This window comes from Lissotriton vulgaris, chromosome 8 (genome assembly GCF_964263255.1).
Source record: "Lissotriton vulgaris chromosome 8, aLisVul1.2, whole genome shotgun sequence".
NCBI classification, from domain to species: domain Eukaryota; kingdom Metazoa; phylum Chordata; class Amphibia; order Caudata; family Salamandridae; genus Lissotriton; species Lissotriton vulgaris.
In genome coordinates this window covers 657610102-657629549 of record NC_141696.1, presented here as the reverse complement: position 1 = coordinate 657629549, position 19448 = coordinate 657610102, and the positions used below count along the sequence as shown (strand labels likewise).

At 41.9% G+C, this 19448-nt stretch overlaps 1 protein-coding gene across 8 annotated transcripts in view; it reads left to right on the top strand.

Annotated features, from left to right (window-relative positions):
• Positions 1–1391: 1391 nt before the first annotated feature.
• Positions 1392–19448, top strand: part of RIOX2 (ribosomal oxygenase 2) — an 845240-nt gene continuing 827183 nt past the window's right edge. The window contains exon 1 of one of the 8 annotated variants that reach the window (XM_086934530.1): positions 1392–1658. The gene's annotated coding sequence lies outside the window, so the exon portion shown is untranslated. Of the gene's footprint in view, positions 1659–1678; positions 1997–19448 lie in introns of those variants that run through there. The other 7 variants (XM_086934527.1, XM_086934533.1, XM_086934532.1 and 4 more) reach the window with 7 other exon arrangements.

The window sequence follows — 19448 nt, the reverse complement described above, 5'->3', positions numbered from 1 at the left end:
GATTGCTGGGTTGGAGATGGATGGATGCTGGGTTGGAGATGGATGGATGCTGGGTTGGAAATGGATGGATGGTGGGTTGGGGGCGGATTTATGCTAGGTTGGAGATGGATGGATGCTGGGTTGGAGATGGATGGATGGATGCTGGGATGGGGTTGGATGGAGTGGGATGGATGGATGTGTGAGGAGTGGATGAATGAATGCATGGATGAATGGTTGACTGTGGGTGCTTGGAGCACTCATTGATGGATGAATTTGTGGGAGGCACGTTTGTGTAATGCTGGATGGGTAACTGAATAAACTGTGAGGCCAGAAGCCTAAGGGCCCTCAAGGCCTGAAGTGCGGCGTATTCGCTATTCACGCTGGCTTGTGGCCTCTGTGTGTTTGCAACAAGGTGACCCGTTGCCAAGGAAGGTGCTGTATTTTCTGTATTTTACATTTTTTTAAACAATCATGCAGCTAAATTTAATAGGCGGTTTATCGGTAGTAAAACAAGACTCATGCCCCAGAATGTATTTACTGTTGAAATGAATGCTTACGAATGAAATCCTCGTTTCCCTGTGACTTAGTAATATAAGGTCCCCCTCCCTGGGCACCATAGAGATGTGTGAGTGGGAGTCGCACAGGCGATGGCCAGTGTCTCCCCTGAAAGTGCAGTTATCCTCTTCTTCACTGGATGTGATTTCACGCTATAGATTAGTGATGTCAATGATATTTAAAAACCCTGAACGCCAGATCTCTGCAACCCGCCCTTTCATCGCCTGCCTCTCCATTCAGATCCTCCTAGTTATCAAGCCAGACAGACATCTACCCATTCATCCACCGCCACTCCACGCATCCTCTCATCCACACAACCAGCTTTCCATCCACCACGCATACAATCACCAACCGCCACTCCAACCACTCAAATATTCTGTCACTTTTAACTAGAGGGCCCTCCTCCACCCATGCATCCACTGATTCAAGGATGCACCCAGGGCTTTAAGTGGGCCAGGTCTGAGCACCGGCAGTTTTTAAGGGCACCTCGAAATGGGTGTCTATCTGGCTCTGTTTTGTGCCATGGCACAGGCGGTCCGTGTTTTTTTCCAAACTGCAGTGACAGTAGTCACTTAATTTGCGTGTGGTGAGCCTTGCAGGGGGAAGGGAAATATTTTAAAGAGAGTAATTTTCTCTCTGGATTTCCCTTCTCTTTTTGAAACTCAGGAGCAGTAACATTGTGGTGTCACCAGGGCTTTAATTGGAAGTTTATCTAATATTACATACAAGCCATAGTTGCTGCTTATTTATCTCATGGAAGTAACAACCATCGACAAAGCCAACAGTTCTGACTTGTAGGTATGATGTGACTTGTATCATATATCTGGACGCAATGGCAGGAACAGCAAAATACAAGTCGGTTGTGTAGGGTAGTGCGCATGCACGCACAAGAGGGGGGAGCGCATACAGACGGGAGCAGGGAACGACAGAACACCGGCAGTAGTTCGGCAAGTCTTTCGTTGATGTTTATGCCCTCTTCGACATGCTGGCTAGGTTGGAGGTTTCGGTGTCAGAGGGAGGAATCTGTTCGCTGTTGGATCTTTCCCGTTGGTGTTGCAGAAGCTGCAAACGTTAACTGTTTTCCGGTTTAGCGTAACTATCCATCTGTAGAGTGTATGACTTCGGTGAGTGCGAGGACTCTGGTCCTCTTTCTGTTTCTATAGTTCAGCGTGCAGTTGTAATCTGCCCAGCTCCTCGCTTCTTAGCCTAGCCGTTCTTTTCTTTCTTAACTCGGTGTCTTACTGCCGTCGTCACACCCTTGCTTGTAGTCTATGCGCTTTCAGTCTACCACGAATTTGTCTGAAAGGTAGGGATTCTATAGGTGCCTTTGAAATTCGTTGTTTCTGGGATTGTAGGTGCGACCACACGGGGAGGCGTGCATCTCGCACAAAAAAAACGGAAAACATTTGTCACAGGTGACATCTCGGCGTGTGATTGACAATGTGGAATGGCGAGCAGACAGGTACTGAGCTAGGGTAGTGTTTTCCTCTCATTCAACAAGCAGCTGAGCTACATATAGAAGGATGATGTTACTGCTATGGCAGGGTTGCACCTCATTTTACATACGAGTAGAGGGAAATCGCAACCTTTTTGTTGAGTGCATTTGTTTTCTGTGTACAGCATACATTTCAGAGCTCGCAGTGGGCAAGGAAACTGCATCCTCTAAGCATTATTCGTTCGATCTTTACAGTTCACACTTTTTTTAATTAAAATGCAACCAAACCTCCACCCATTTTCAAACTGTTCTGAGTAGTCTCTCTAGTTCTCTTCCAGTCATGATTACTGTCATGTGGTTTTCATCATGCTAACGTGCATGTTATATACCTTCTCACATGTTTGCATCAATTCTGGCATGCATGTATTGCACTATACCTTGACTGTATGTTTCTTCTTCAAAATACAATGAATAACTGCACATAAAAACAAGCATTGGCATAGCCAATAGGTCTCGCCTTTAGGATCTTATAAGTGTTTAGCCATGCAACAGTTGATGTATTTGCACCAAGGATATTGTGCTGCATAACTAAATACCTGTATGTTCTGAAAGGCGAGACGTATTTGCTATGGCAAAGTTTTTATAGCATGACTGTTTCTAAACACTACTACAAAGTAATGAATTGTGAGCTACTGAAAAATCTTGTTCTAGCTTTTTTGCTTAAAAAGCAAACGTGGAACAGCTTTGGAATTAGTTTTAATGATAAAGTAGCTGGAAGGCTAAAAATACAAAACGTACCTTCTGAGCAATGGGCAGTAATATTTTTTTAGCATACATAAAACACCCAGTTAGAGCTTGGTAGTTTGTATTTTATTTTTGAGCTATTGGCATTGCTAATATGTGTTTTTTTGGCACTTTATAAGTGTGTAACCAAAGATTTTGGCAATGGTTTGTCCAGGAATATCTGACAAATGTTTGTTTGTCTAAATTTTATTGCAAGAATTTTTAGTTAACATTTTTAGTACTTTAAAGTAAGTTGAGTGGAAAAAAATATTTATGATGTACATTTATACATGTTTTATAAACATATTCATTCTGTTGCAATATCTTTTAATATTTTTGTAATAATGCCATTGCAAAATATTACTTCACATGTCTTCGGTAAATATGGCATAAGTGCATCGGATAAGTCTTCCACATCTGTATTGATCATAAACCAGTCCATTAGAAATTCATTTCTAATATCCATAGATTGATATTTTTCAGTATTGTGAACTTGTGGTGTTATTATAGATTGCCCCAGAAATATGTGCACAGGCAGCAGCCACAGGTTCAAATGAAAGCAGGGCTGACTCTAAGTTTTATCCTTCCTATAAATTGAGAAGAGAGGCAGCATGTGCTAGGAGAGAGTGCTTGTTTATATGGTGTGTGTAGAGAGCAGCCCCTGTTTTAATGTATTATACTAAAATACAATGCTAACAGATACTTTTGACAAAATACGATTATTTTTAGTGCAGCTGCTAGATATGTAGCACAGTTGTTGGCAGAGATCAACAAACCACAAAAACAGATGGCTCCAGAAATCTGTGCGCACACAGCAGCCACAGGTTCAAATAAAAGCACGGCTGACTCTAAGTTTCATCCTTCCTATAACTTAAGAGAGGCAGCTTGTGCTAGGTGAGAGCGCTTGTTTATATTGTGTGTGTAGAGAGCAGCCCCTATTTTAATATATTATACAAAAATACATGCTAGCAGATTAGTTTAACAAAGTACGATTTTTCAAGTACAGATGCTAGATATGTAGCACAGAAATTGGCAGAGATCAAAAAGCCACAAAGTTGTTTAAAAGGAACCGGTTGACAAGGGAGGACGAGGGTGAGGCAGGCAGTGGAAGGGAAAGTTAAGAAATATAAACAAGCGCGCACGGCCACATTAATTACAAACAGATGGCCCGAAGCAATGTTGCTCGCTCCCGCAAGGTGGATGTCACCACAAGCACAAGTGCTTGAAAAGTGCAGACCGATTTCTAAAGGTCATCTCCTAGTGCAGCTCGACCTAAAAAACTGGCTGACATGCTGATTGACTGCAAACGGCGCGTGATTAACTTCGTCTTACCGAACTGCTATAACTATTGGGAAAGGACAGATTTCCCACTCTATTGCAGCTACTATTTACAAAAAGCCCTGAGGAAGTCCCAGGCCAGACGGCCGATGTAAGGAGGTGAAACACATGTTGCCTATGAAATGTTCTCACCAGGCTATGAAACATGACAAAAATAAATTGGATTTTATTCCACTAGACTACTCTAACCATAATAGGAAGAGGCTTCCCATTGCAACGAACGAGTAAACCCCACCGGGTTAGCTCTATTACCATTGGTTCGCTGAGGCCTAGAATCCTTTAACCCCCCCGCCCCCCCCCCTTAACTTTGAACAGAAAGTATGGGAAAAATGTCTCTTCTACTCTAGTGACAGAAAGGTAGGTAGAGAAGCAATCCTTTTTCTCACGGGGGGGGGCCTGCTCCTGAGAGAAATCTGGAATTCGATCTTTTAATAGCACCTAAAAAAGAAAGGTTTGCACTAGGTACATGAAGCTTGTCTATCACTGTAAACGTTTCAAAGCACTATTTTTTTGTTGTTGTTTTTCTGCAACAGCCTAGTTATACTGTGCGCAAACTTTCTTACATTTTTCGAAGTAATGACTCACATATTCACATGGCTTCATATCACAGGCTCAGAACATTTATCACTATAAAAACGTCATTGTTTACCAGTGCACGGACCAGGATTCAAATTGGTGACCATCCAGTTACACCATTGTCATCTGAAGTGATCGCTCTAACCAACTGAGCTAGCCTTCCAGAAAAATGCTTTTCCCACAGATACAGTTAAGATGGATGTCGATTTCATTTAAGATGTATGCATTATATTTTATATGCATGTTAACTGCGATTGAAAGGCCAGAAAAATAGTTATGAAACATTTTGTTCTTATTAGCCCCATCATACCCCTGCAGGATCACAGTTCCCATACTTTTCTTTATGCACTTTGACTACTGATGCAGTTGCTTTCCTGAGTCAGCTTCTTCACTGTTCATAAAGACATCAGTGAGTAGACATAAAGTAGCATTCTGGTTTCAGCTGCCCAGTGTCAGCTAACAGTAATGCAGATGAAAACCATACTGAGGCAGCACTCCAGTCCACTTATCTCATTTTACTGGAACATGCTACTAAGCGGGAAGATTTATATATTAGTCTTGCATGTCCAGAGCACTTAAAATGCGTTTGCCCCTGTCCAGTGTAGAGAAGAGAAGCTGCAATTCAGTTAGCTGGCTAACGAACAACACACAGCTCTGGTTTATCTCACCTTTGCGCCAGTATTGAGTGCTCCTATGTTGTTTAATGAAAATGTTTGCCTTAAATTGATTTAATTTACTTCTTTGTTAGCTTCTATATTGATTTGTTCTGTTATGTAATGATTTGTATGACTTGTACTATAATTTGAAGTCTGTTTAGTAAACGTTTCCCTAAGATGTAAGTGCGAGCATTGGACCACCTCCAGATTCATTAATACTGATGTACAAAGTTAAATTTTTACAAACATTCAAGTATTATATCTTGTTTTATTTCCAAAAATGCTTAATAAAAAACATTAGAAATTAAAAGAAAATGAAATTTAAAATACTTAAATTGGCGTAACTGATGCACCTTTAAAAACAATTCATATAACATATTGTAATTCTACAATCATAAATGCCATACTAAGATCAACAGAGTGGCCATTGGTACTTTTTTTCTTTCTTATAAACTCAGACTGATCTGAAAACCTTTTTGCATGCTCTGTGTTGTACAAAAAACGTATGGTGCAAGACAACGTTTTATCTGTCCTGCCCTCAAAACACAACAGTGGATTTTGTTAGCGTCTTGATGTTGTTACCATTAAAAATAGGTTTCAAGTATTTCTTGTGGGCATTGTGTAGTTTGGGACATTTACATAAAATATGTTCTGTAGTTGCGTTATACAAAAGGCACAGTCGACATAGGGTTTCTTTCTGTTTTCTTCTATGCTCCTTCAGATTGCATAGAAAAGGATTTTTTGATTGCAAATTTATGTTAGTCAAGAAAGGCTTGACGTTTTGTGTTGTGTGCAGGCAGCAAATCATCAGATCAGTTGATTTGTAGAGCGCTTCTCATCATCCGAGAAGGGTGATTGATTGATTGAATGAGGGTGATTGATTGATAATTTATGTTTTAATGTTTCAGGGTTTAAGCAATATCGTTCTTAAATTGACTAATTTTTAGAGATTGTTTTATTAGTAATTTTAGGTTCTGTTCTGGTCCTCTTCAAGAGAATGGAAAGCGCTGGTAAAATATATTCACGGTCGCAATTGAATGGTGGCCTTGTTATGGTGTTTGTTACCTGAAAAGTTGAAGATGTTTTTGTAATTCAGTTCCCTTCAGAGAAGTTTTCGCTTCAGGGATTACACAGTAACAGAAATAGTTCAGAAAGTCATTGGTATTTTTTGTTCACATCGATTGAGCCCCGAGTTCTACCTTCAATATGGATTGAAAAAGGTTTTAAGTTCAAAATGCTTTGCATGCAGTTTAAGAAGAGTTTGTTGAGTTTTTCAATATCCTGTTTATTCAGACCTATAACTTTATATTATATGATCGAAGGTGGTCGATTTGTGTTGCTAGACATGATTGAAGATTTGATGGCTCCTCACTTCCTGGTAGTGAATGTTACTGATAAGTAATCAGGCCAGTACCTCTACGTTCTTTGTCCTCGTCCCAGTCATCACTTGTTGAGATATACCCAAGCCCGTAGAGCCTTTCGCAACAGAAACTTCTCTGCCCCCTTTTACTTTTTTTTAAAGCTTGTGCACACTCAGCAAACAGCAGGAAATACATCATAAAATTATACGATGCAAGACCCAGAGGTTTTAATGAAATAAACTAAATCAAAACTTACATTCAACTACAATATAAATTGATTTGGACTTTGCTGACTAGCAAAACATGGGCACCACCCTACTTTGCTTTCTTGGATAATATTCTGCAATTGGTAGTGTCTGACAAACATGTGTTCACATGCCCGAGTTCCATCGCTGTATATTTCTTAAAGTGGAACCCCCTGAAACTCTTCCAATGAGGCTGCCACTTCTCTAGTGGAGCGACCCTGAATATTACTAGGGCACAGAAGATCTTGACTTGATTAAGCCAAAGAAAATATCTCTTTGATCCACCGGCTCAGTTATTTTTGAGTCTTTCTTACCTTGATCAAGTAAGAAAAAAGTGATAGACTGTCTGATTTTCTTTACTTTCTGTATTTGTCAATGTAAACAGACCAGGAATGTTTAACATCCAGTAAATGAAGCAGTCTTACATCTTTGGAAACAGGAGTGGGAAAGAAAGAAGGAAGATCAGCCCTTTTGAGATTAGTGAAACCTTGAATTAACCTTAAAATAACATTAAGGATCAAGACTACTGCATTGTTAAAAACTGATTATCTACACAGAAGAGCCAAAAGCTTACCCAAAGGATGCACAGATGTGATACACTAGAGACATTTTAAATCCACCAAAAACTCCAGAACAGAAGAAAGTGTAAAAGAAATGACAGACGTTATGAGAAATGCACCAAGAGTTAAAGTGAGACCAATGTCTAGGGTATGATTTAAACGTTGAAGGGCTTCTCAAACTTTGAACAGCGCCAACAACCTGTGAGGAAAGGCATTTCTGTAACCGCTTCAGCCTTTCAACCTCCAGATCAAGAGGGTGGCTTTCAGATGGCTGTCAAAGTCCCTCACCCTCAGTGGGGGAGGATATAAGGGAAGGATCCAAGGCCGAAGCACAGCCATCCTCTTCAAGAGCGGAAACCCGATTCTGCGTGGGTAGCAGGTGACCACTAGGATCACATTCACTTTTTCCTTCAAGAAGTTCAACAATAGCTTTGGAATCCAAAGCAAATGGAGTAAGCACCTAGAGAAGCTTTCTTTGTCACTGTATTAAAATGGCATCCTCTCCCCATGCACCTCCGGAAGCCAGGAACAGAACGTTTTTAAAAGAACATTTTTGTTGAGTGCATTTGTTTTCTGTGTACAGCATGCAGTTCAGATTTCGAAGTGGGCAGGGAAACAACATTCCAGAGCATTATCCATTTGATCTAAACAGTTCACACGCTTTTTAGGTCGAGCCTGAGCCAGCGTGCATGCGCTGCTCTGCGATGCTTTTTGTAAGCACTCTAAACTACTCCGTGTGGGTCTGACTCCTCCCACACATAGGATTGGCTTTTGCGTGTGTCTTTCAGTAATGAAAGCACACAAATGGCTAAAGGGGGGGTGCATGTCCCACTTTCTTGTTTAATGTTGACTCCCACTGCGTTTTGGTCTCGGGAGCGAGCAGCGGCGCGCAGGGTGGCAGCTGCATTCCTCGTCGTGGATCAGGTTACTAATTAAACACAACGCGTCAAAGCGCAGTGGTTTTTTGCAAATGCTTGTTGAAATGTTGATTTCAACTTTAACTATTCTGTTTTGGAAGCTGCGCGCCTTTTATTTGATCAGCATTACTCTGCCTCACATTCTCCGCACTTCATGTTTTAGAATGGAGGCCATACTTAACTTTACATTTATGTACATGGTGCATGCTTTCCGACTGATGCTTATTTAAACGGCACTTAATTCTTTTATATTGGAGGTCATGCCGCCTATCCCTCTCACTACGTTGCTCTGCCCCGTCGCTTGTTTTCCACAGCAGCCACACTCCCTCTGCGACTGGTCAAGCAAGTCCTTCTGGTATCCATGCCCCTCCTGCTGGTCTCCCTTCACCCCGCCGCTCCCTCTGCGAACATAAAACTAACACAGGAGGGGATGTATTTTGAGGGCCAGCTCGCCTTCCCACTCTTCATTCTTAAATGGCTTTTACAGAGAGTGGCTTATTCAGGTGTAAGTCACAATGTCTGAGGAGCGCACGGTAAGGAAAGAAGTGATGCAGCTTGGTTATTTTAACTAGTTATTCTCTATTGACCCTGAAGCACCATGTAGAGGGTGTGTGTACTAGATGCTGTAAAAATATAACTTTAAAGAGGCATATTATTTCTATTAGTGATGACTCAGTGCAGAGAGCTAAATAGCAATCGTGATGGATGTGTGAGGGCAATGAAAGGGGGCACTGCTTTCGTTTTCGCCACAGTAGTATATTGAACAGTGGCGGCTTAAAGCCCCAGATATGTCCTGGTTTCGATCGTGTGATGTTGGTTGTAAAATTCTGCAAGTCAAAGTCTGCTTTTTTCACATGTTTCCTGCCCAGCCAAGCGCCACGCATTTGGGAGCATATTGTGAAGCATTTTAAGGTCTGTTGTTGCGTCACTGCATTGATATTTAATGTTGGGCTTACTAAACAAGGTTAATATAGGCAGGACTAGGTATCTGCTACTGCCAGGTGCCCCAGGCAGTCTGTCAGAGAGCTGGGCCTGGGGTGGAGGAAAGGTGACTTTGCACAGCTCGGAAAGACTGGTGTTGTGCTGCATGGTCCTGGAATGATCACAGTTAAGTCCACCGTGGGGCTGGGACAATAAGATCATGCCAGAGTGAGCCCCTTACCAGCTTTGAAGGCTTTCCACACTAGCTGCACCCGGGACGTGCAATCAACTTCGCTCAATTTCTTCAGAGCCACAGCAACTAAAAAGTACATGTGCCTCTTTGAATGCCGGCCCGGCCCTAGAAGTTTGTCCCATGGCACTGTTGTAAATAATTACAAGTAGACAGTGGCTGTCAGTATTCTTGAAGGTTTATTCACGAAGTTTGAAGCACCCACGACCAGACGCTCCCGCTCCGCTCCAGGACCCCAAGCAACTGACCAACGTTGCTGGAATCCTCGAACAGGACGGCAGCATCCGAACATGGAACACAGTTCAAGGAAATACAACATGTACAAAGTGTCCTCGCACTGTGATGCAGCGCGAGGACAACCAGCTCAATACAAATCAATACACTACAACTTCTCCACCTTCACAAGGAAGACAAAATTCAATATTAGCAAGAAAGAAAAGTAAAATAAACGCAATATACCAAATAAAAGGAAAAAAAATGAGGATGCTTATGATAAAACATAATCATTGAGTTCTGCAGGTACTTTCCTGCATCGAATTCCCAATTCCGAAGAAGAGTGGGCATTGATATCAATAGCTTCAGAGGTTGAAGTAGAAGTGGATGGACCAGAAAGAGTGGAATGGACGACAGGAAAATTCGATGTAGAAATAGTGATACTACCTGAAATTGGGATTTTTAACCAAAAAGACCAAACACAGTGTTTGAACTCTTCTTTGGTTAAATTGAATAATGAATGTGCCTGTGAGGTACACAAATGTACCAGAGCCCTTTTCTTCCACCAACCTCTACTGCCAAGTAAAGGAGATGATTTGCTGACCGACGTGACTTGCACTGGAGGGGAACATTTTGAGAAACCTTTAGTGACCTTCTTAGGATCTTTAATAAGGACCCAATCACCGATTTTCAAATCAAGTGAAACAAAACTTTTAGCAAATTCATGTTTAGTCTTCATAAGGTTTTGTTTTTGCAAGACTCTGTTAGCCAAGTTTTCATTGTTAATATTGTACCTATTATTATTGTGAAATAACCAATTAGGACATAACTTGGTGTGAACAAGTCTATTTCTCAAAAGCGAAAATGGGGAAACACCTGTGATACAATGTGGGGAAATGTTATAGGACCATAACTTAGCTTCAAGAAAATTCTAAACATCTTGGTGAGAGGAGATGGCTGTTTGAATGGCATCTTTAACTAATCTGTTGGCTCTCTCCACCAAACCATTAGACGTGGATGAATAAAGAGCCACCTTATAATGAATAACATCATGTTCATTCAAAAACGAAGTGAAGTTCTCAGAAGTAAAATGAGAACCATTGTCTGTCACAACAATAGAAGGTGAACCTTCAATCAAAAATAAGTTTCTTAAAAATTTCACAGCATTAGTGGAATTGGCTGAGTCACAGAACATATGATGGACCCATTTAGAATGATAATCAATTAACAAAACAAGATACTTCATTTCGTGAGAAAGTATATCATAAGGGGCAGAAAAATCTAATCCAACCTTTTCCCAAGGTTACCTTGGGAAGGGAATAGGATGAAGAGGAGTGTTCATGACTTTCTATTTTTTGTCAGAAAGCAAACACTAATGACAGGAGTCAATAAAGAACTTAACTTGGGATTCAATGGATGGCCACCAATAATGAGACTTAATAAGTTGTGAGGTTTTTGAGATTCCAAGATGACCTTGGTGTGCAAATTGAATAATATCATTTCTGATACTAGAGGGAGGTACAAAAAAAATCATGTCTCATTACCAAGCTGTTGACCAGGGATAGCTCAGAAGCGACCATAGCAAAAGCCTTTAATTCATTAGAAAGTTTTCTGCTCTCTGGCCAACCCTTGGTGATGTACTGTGTTACTAACTTCAAATTTTTGTCCTTTTTATATGCCTCAAACCAAGACTGTTCGGTAATACAAGGACACAATTTGGTTGCATCAAGAGCAGCAACCACACATTTGATATCAACTTCAGAAAAATCTAGAAAAGCCATGCGTGACAGACAATCAGCTCTGAAGTTTTTCCCTCCAGAGATGTGTTTTATGTAAAAATGGAATTCATGCAATTTAGACAAAAGTCTGACAAGCCTGGCAGAAGCTTTACCAAGACCATTGCCGTTGAGCAGCTGAGTGAGGGGTTTATGATCGGTAAACAAATCAAACTCACGTTCCCATATATAAATCTTGTATTTCTCTATGGCCCACACACAAGCGAGTGACTCGTGTTCATTGGTGCTATAATGTGTCTCTGAAACTTTAAGTTTCCTAGATGAAAAAGCTATTATGTGCTTTTCCTGATACCCACTGGCCTAAAACAGCTCCTAAGCCTGTCAAACTGGCATCTAACATTATGAAACATCTGGAAGAGTCGTGAAAAGGATGTAAAGCTGGAGCTTCCACAATCATTTTTTTTACTTGATCAAAAGAGGCAGAAATCTCCTCTGACCAATCAAACTTTGACCCTTTGCGTAAAAGGGCCCCTAATGGTTCCACAATTTGAGCATACCCTTTGACGAAGCAAGCGTAATATTCTGCCAGGTCCAAGAACGATCGAAGTGCATCTTTGTCCTTGGGTGGAGTGGCGTGACTGATGGCTTTGATAAGGGAAACCTTGGGTTTGATACCCTCTGGGAACAAAGTATGACCTAAATACTCCAATGACTGGGTACCATATATGCACTTATCAGCTCAGACCGTCATACCTGCCTCATTAAGTTTACTCTAGACTGAAGTTAAATTAGATAAATGTGACTCCCACTCATCAGAAAAAATCAAAATGTCATCCTGGTAGGCTTGGACTCCGGACATATTCTAGAAAAGACTATCCCTAGTCTTCTGAAAAACACTGGCCGCAGAGGCCAAGCCAAAGGGAAGTTTTAAATATTTGTAACTCCAAAAGGAGTAACAAATGAGGTGAGTTCTTGAGAATCTTTGGTTAGGGGTACCTGGCGGTAGGCTGACCGTAAATCAATGATGGAAAAATATTTCGCACCCCCTAAGTTGGCAAGAAGATCGTGAATTTTGGGAAGGGGTTACAGTCTATCAAGATATTCTTATTTAATGTGCGCAAATCCACACATAACCAGACCTCACCATTTGTTTTCCGAACAATAACGATGGGAGAAACCCACTCTGATGAGTTAGAAGGTGCAATAACACCATTATCACGTAAGAAATTAAGAACAGACTTGAGTTCATCCCTCACACTAATAGGTACAGGTCGTACCTTGTGAACAACAGGTTGGGCCTGAGGTTTGAGTCTGATTTGATGTTGAAACCCCTTAACAGTACCTAGTTTGTCAGAAAACACATTAGGAAATGTATCTAAAATTTGTTTAACATCAGAGCTATGATCAGCAAGGGCTAAACAGTCAGTTTTAAATGGCGGAACAGGGACATAACCTTGAGGGGTTTCGACCACTGCAATCGGATTCTCAGAACCTGGAATCAAATGTAGACACATCTTCGCTCGGTCTTGCCAACCAATGATGTTGAGTCCCTTGACAGCAACATATACCTTCGTACTAATAGACCTTTCTAAACATTCCAACCTAGAATTAAAATAGCCCAGCATGTCGATATCAAATTCACCGAACGCTTTCGGATTGACATCAGTTTTAAACAAGGAAATAGAATTATTCCACATTTCATAAAATACAACATCTGACAAAATGGTTATAGGAGATCTGGAATCTGCCATTATGGGAATCTCAACATCACCAAAAAGCGCAGTACCTAAAGGGCCTTTGACTAACTTTGGAGTGAAAATAGAGTTACATTCTGCAGAGACCACCATATTTTGAAAATGATCCACACAATCTTCAACAGATTCAGAACAGTCAATACTGTTGACTCGGGTAGGTCTCTTAACAGATCTACATGTGCCTTGAAAATGACTTTGTTTCTTACAAAAAACCCATCTCTTCCCAACAGCAGGACATATGGGATTATTAACAAGATGTGACTTGGATCCACACCTGTAACAAACAGTATTGGGCTTTCTAAACATTTCTTTAAAAGGTTTGTTAGCATTTACCAAATTAACAGAATTAGAGCTATCTTGCAACGGAGTGCGAGATTGATCATTTTGAAGAACCTTGGAAGTGGTGATAGACCTTTCAATACTCTTGGCGATATCAATAGTCTCTTGAAGTATCCGTTTCCTACAACTAAGCAGACGTTCTTGAATTTTCTTTGAGTGGCAAGCAAAAACAAATTGATCCTGAATGTAAATTACAGGATTTGCTTCAAACTCACACGTTGAAGCCAACACTCTCAATTGCGCAATATACTCTTCTAATGTCTCATTATCCCGTTGTCTTCTAAAAAAATTGTCTTTCAAGCATTATATTTGACTCCTCATCAAAATGCTGTGCAAGACGAAATAAAGCTTCTTTATATTCATCCCAATGATCTGCATCACCAGCCTATCCAGCAGGAGTTGGATATTTCGGTAGGTTCTCAAAAACTTTTTGTGCCGCAACACCTAAGCAACCATATAGAATTGCTACTTTCCTTTCGGGGCTAAACTTGACGGCATCAATAGCGACAATTTGATTTGCAAAAGCCTTAACCCATTGACGCCAAGGAATAGTTGGTTTTCCGGGATGTTGTAAGAAGGGAGGAGGCTGAGCAAATTGTTGTGAAGAAGCCATGACTTGAGTCAAATAAGTAAGTTCAAATGTAAAATGAAATTTAAACACAAAGTTAATAAAGGTTAAATAAAGGAAGAATTATTACACAAAAGTTATTTAAAGAGAAAAAGAAAATACGTGTAAATACTCTCAATAAAAATAAAACTTATTAAAAATGCAGTATGATGTAAAGCAAGGTGTGCTTATCACCGTGAAAAGATGCAAGCTGAAGGTGTGCCTGTCACCGTTAAACAAGTCTGAAAAGTGCAGGCAAGGAGGTCTTTATTACTATTAAAATGGTGTGCCTGTCACCGAAAGAAAAACTGGAAGGATTGTACCTTAAACGCAGAAAAGACCAGGCGGGTCTCAGGTTCCAGCTGATTTCCCAGCATCAATACAGCGTTAGCGTTTAAGGGCGTTGCCAAGTAACCGGAATGGTTAAAATGGGTGCCTGACGTTTGCGCGCTGACGCAGCGCTTGCAAGCATAACCGAGGAACCAGGATGGCTGACTCACGCTTGCGCGCTGACGCTGGAGGACGTGGACAGGATGACGAATGACTCAGGAGTGACGTGTGACTCTGTTACCAGGTTACAGAGGTTGACGTCAAGGAAAAGCAGAGGATCGCCCAAAATGCCGGAAATCTTGAGAACGAGTGAACATCCGTCGACGAAACAGCTGTGTGAAATAGGCAGAGCAGGAAGGAGCGCTGGAAACCGAAGAGGTGCAGAGGTAAGGAAAATGTTGTCGGTGGGTGCTTGAGAAGGGAGTTCTTAACCCGCTCGTTGCCAATTGTGTAAATAATTACAAGTAGACGGTGGCTGTTGGTATACCTGAAGGTTTATTCATAAAGTTTGAAGTACACACGACCAGACGCTCCGCTCCAGGACTCCAAGCAACTGACCAACATTGCTGGAATCCTCGAACAGGACGGCAGCATTCGAACATGGAACACAGTTCAAGGAAATACAACATGCACAAAGTGTCCTCGCACTGTGATGCAGCGCGAGGACAACAAGCTCAATGCAAATCAATACACTACAGGCTCTCCATGTGGATGTGAAGAACAAGTCCCGCCTTCCCTCCCTATCCCCCGCCTTGACTTTCTGTGGGTGCTGCATGTGCTTCTAGCTGGGTATTTCAGTTAAAAGTAACAGTCACACGTAAGTGTGGACTCCTGCAGATCTGTGTAGTATTCAGCCCCAGAGAGAACTTGCTTGAGCTAAAAGCAGTATTGTTCACAGTCAGTAGATCTGGCACACATGCCGTCATTTCATGTCTAGCGTTGCTTGGTTTTTGCTTCCTTTACTGGTGTGAGGGCAATTACCGGGATGGGGCGAGTGTATGATGTAGATTAAATACTCATTCCATTAAGGGTGGTTTTCCTGGTCAGCAGGGGGCTGCGATTCACTTCCAAGTCACATTGTTGTCTTGTATAACCTGTTATAATCAAATATGTCAAATAAAAACTAGCGCTCACCGAATGCACCAATATATTTCATGGAAGTCTTGGTTTAATTTAATGACACTGGCAAGAGCAGCAGTTTCTAAAGTCACCTAATCTTCTCTAATGCAACATGCAGCAATGCGTTTCAACTCACTCATGATTTTAAATTAAGGTAGTTTGTAAAATAAACTAAATTCGACTTTGTGATGGTGTGAAAGAAATAGTCTTCTGGTATGTATACAAAGAATTTTCCAGGGGCACTTTGTGGAGAACCAACATGGATGTGAAATGCTTTGGTCACAATAAGTCAAAGAGTAGTTTGAGATACCCCGGCCATGAGGTGCAGCTTGCATTTCTAATCCTTTCTGATTCAAGCTTGGCCTGATGTCGCACTGTGGTATTGCAAAGAGAGGCGGCTGTATCAATAAAACATTGTATACTTGAGAACAGCTGGCAGAGAAAAGAAATGCCTTGTCAAATGTGGTTATGAGAATGATTGCCCAATATGAACCGTCCTTTGGTTCTTCGAGACCTGCTTTGTCCTAAGGTTACCCGCTGTGGTTAGTGACCTTCCATACCAGGGGTTTCACAGCAGTTTCAGTGGGTTTTTTTTTTGGGAGGTTTTCATATCTTACAGCGGGTAATTTGTAATATTTATTTCTTTACATGGTTGTTATTGCTTGGTTTTATCCATGATAGCGTCACTCACAGGGTCTCTAGCTGGCAGTGAAATGTCACTCACATGCACACTGAAATCAACCATCTCCGCATCAGCACCAGCGCATCACCACCACAGCACCAGCACAACCTCAACATCAGCACAGCACCATCTCAGCATCAGTCCACTACCACCAGCACAGCCCCAAAACAGCACCAGCGCAGCCCCACCTCTGGCAGCAAATTCGCACCAACGCAGCACCACTTTCGCATCAGTGCAGCACCACCTGAGCATCTGTGCAGTATCACCTCAGCACAGCACCAACTCGGCATCACTCAGCACCACCTGAGCACCAGCGCAGCACCACCACCGCAGCATGACTCGACACCACCTTAGTATCACTCGGCATCACCTGAGCACCACCGCAGCACACCCTCAGCATCAGCACTGCACCATCTCAGCATCAGCACAGCACCACCTCTACATCAGTGCACCACCAGCGCAGGCCCAACTAAGCACCAGCGCAGTCCCACGTCAGCAGCAATTCAGCACCAACGCAGCACCACTCTCGGTACAGGACCATCTCAGCTTCAATGCAGCATCACCTCCATGGTTGTTATTGCTTGGTTTTATCCATGATAGCGTCACTCACAGGGTCTCTAACTGGCAGTGAAATGTCACTCACATGCACACTGAAATCAACCATCTCCGCATCATCACCAGCGCATCACCACCACAGCACCAGCACAACCTCAACATCAGCACAGCACCATCTCAGCATCAGTCCACTACCACCAGCACAGCCCCAAAACAGCACCAGCGCAGCCCCACCTCTGGCAGCAACTTCGCACCAACGCAGCACCACTTTCGCATCAGTGCAGCACCCCCTGAGCATCTGTGCAGCATCACCTCAGCACAGCACCAACTCAGCATCACTCAGCATCACCTGAGCACCAGCGCAGCACCACCACCGCAGCATGACTCGACACCACCTTAGTATCACTCGGCATCACCTGAGCACCACCGCAGCACACCCTCAGCATCAGCACTGCACCATCTCAGCATCAGCACAGCACCACCTCTACATCAGTGCACCACCAGCGCAGGCCCAACTAAGCACCAGCGCAGTCCCACGTCAGCAGCAATTCAGCACCAACGCAGCACCACTCTCGGTACAGGACCATCTCAGCTTCAATGCAGCATCACCTCAGCATCAGTCAGCACCAGTGCAATACCACCACCTCAGTACCACAGAATGACTCCGAACCACCTGAGTATCATTCAGCATCACCTAAACTTCACCTCGGCACCAGTACACCACCACCTCCGCATCACTCAGCACCACCTTAGTCTACCCTTTGAATCTGGCATCTGTTTATTCTCCCCTGGTGACCGTCCGCTGCTTGTGTTGTAATTCAGGTACTGTTTCCCAACCTCCGCCCTCCTGTTGTTTATGTCCTCACCCCCCATAATAAAAACAGCTATTAAAGAACAAGCATTTGAACAGGCAGAGGTTGCTAGGCTTGCAAGGTCAGAAAAACTAGAAGTCATTTCATATGTTAATTATTTTTTAATAGGGTCATTCAGTTGTACATATTGTCTTCTTGGTTATATAGTAAGGTAACAAAAGTGCTTATAGCACTTTTTTATTATTACTTTTAAACATAAGGTACAATGCTCTACAGCGTAGCTCAAAAACATTGGCAAAGCCAATAGCTCTGGCTAAACACTTATAAGGTCCCAAAGGCTAGACCTATTGGTTATGCCAATGCTAGTTATTAAAAAGCAACCGACCCTAAACGGTTGAACTGCCTGAGATTGAAAGCATGGAAACAGGGTCTCGTCTACTCAAGTGACAGAAAGGCAGGTAGAGAAGCAATTGTATAACACAAAAAACAGGGGGGGGTCTACCAGCTTAGTTATGTGGCTGCGCTGTCAATCCGAGTTAACAGAATCTCGGGGTGGATGAGTCACATCAAGACAGCTTATTTCAAAACATGGTGAACACTATATGTATAGGAAAGACCAACACGGTACAGATCATTCATACATGGTTGACAAATCCAAAACAGTTAGCAAAGGGTTACCATCAAATTGACTCAATGATCAGTCCTATCATATGGCCAAACCCCGGTTCAAATCAGGCTAGTCCCCTGATCATTGGGACTTCAAGCGCCGCACCATTGGTTGCTGGTCAAGGATTTGGTCCACCCATACAAACAGACCAACAATGATGGCTGATCTTTGATGGTAAAGTGAGAAACCGTGCAACAGAAAAAATAGTGACTTTAAAATAGGATGGAGTGTCCTCCTATTTCTAACTTTATTCTACGGACGAACCACACCTCCTAATTAAAAACATAGAACAGTGCAAAAAAAAGGACAGTCAACAAATATCTGTCTAATAACGGGCCAACATGTTTCTGCCTAGCGGGTATTTTATCCCATGGCATTCGTCAGGGCCTCTGTTCTTACAATAGTTGCACTAAGTAGTGATGAAACAAAAGAAACACCACCACCACCAAAGTGAAAAAGTAGGATGTAAAAGGGTTGAGTACGATACAACCTGTACCAACCAATGACATTAACCCTCCATGTCAGGTAGGAAATACGAATTCTATGGAGGAAAATGCATAGTCATTATAAACTTATGTTATATCTTATGGTTATTTATTACTTCTGTTTATTCATTATTTTGTTTTATCTTTCAATATTTTGTTTTATCATTCATGTATCTTTAACTATGCTGTATTGTTAATGCATCTTTCAATTGATAGAGCTTAGCAGTTTAGAATCTTGGGCTTGTACTAGCCAGTATGAGCTGTAGCTGATTGAAGAAACACTCTGCTTGGATCTGAGTGCTGCACTTGTTTAAGAATAAAACTTATTCTTATTTACAATACCTTCTCAACTCTTCATTGGATACAACATAAATTTGGCGACGAGGTGGTCAAGTCAGCACTCTCTGGACCCATCGCTTTTGGCCTAAAGAAGATCCTACCTGCAGACCTACAGTGTTTCATATCTAATGAAAATTCTACTCATCTTTAAGAAGCTTATATTCTTCATTTTGAGATAAGTGACTTTGATAAATATATATGAACTATCTACAGCAAACAAGCTTTTAAATATTT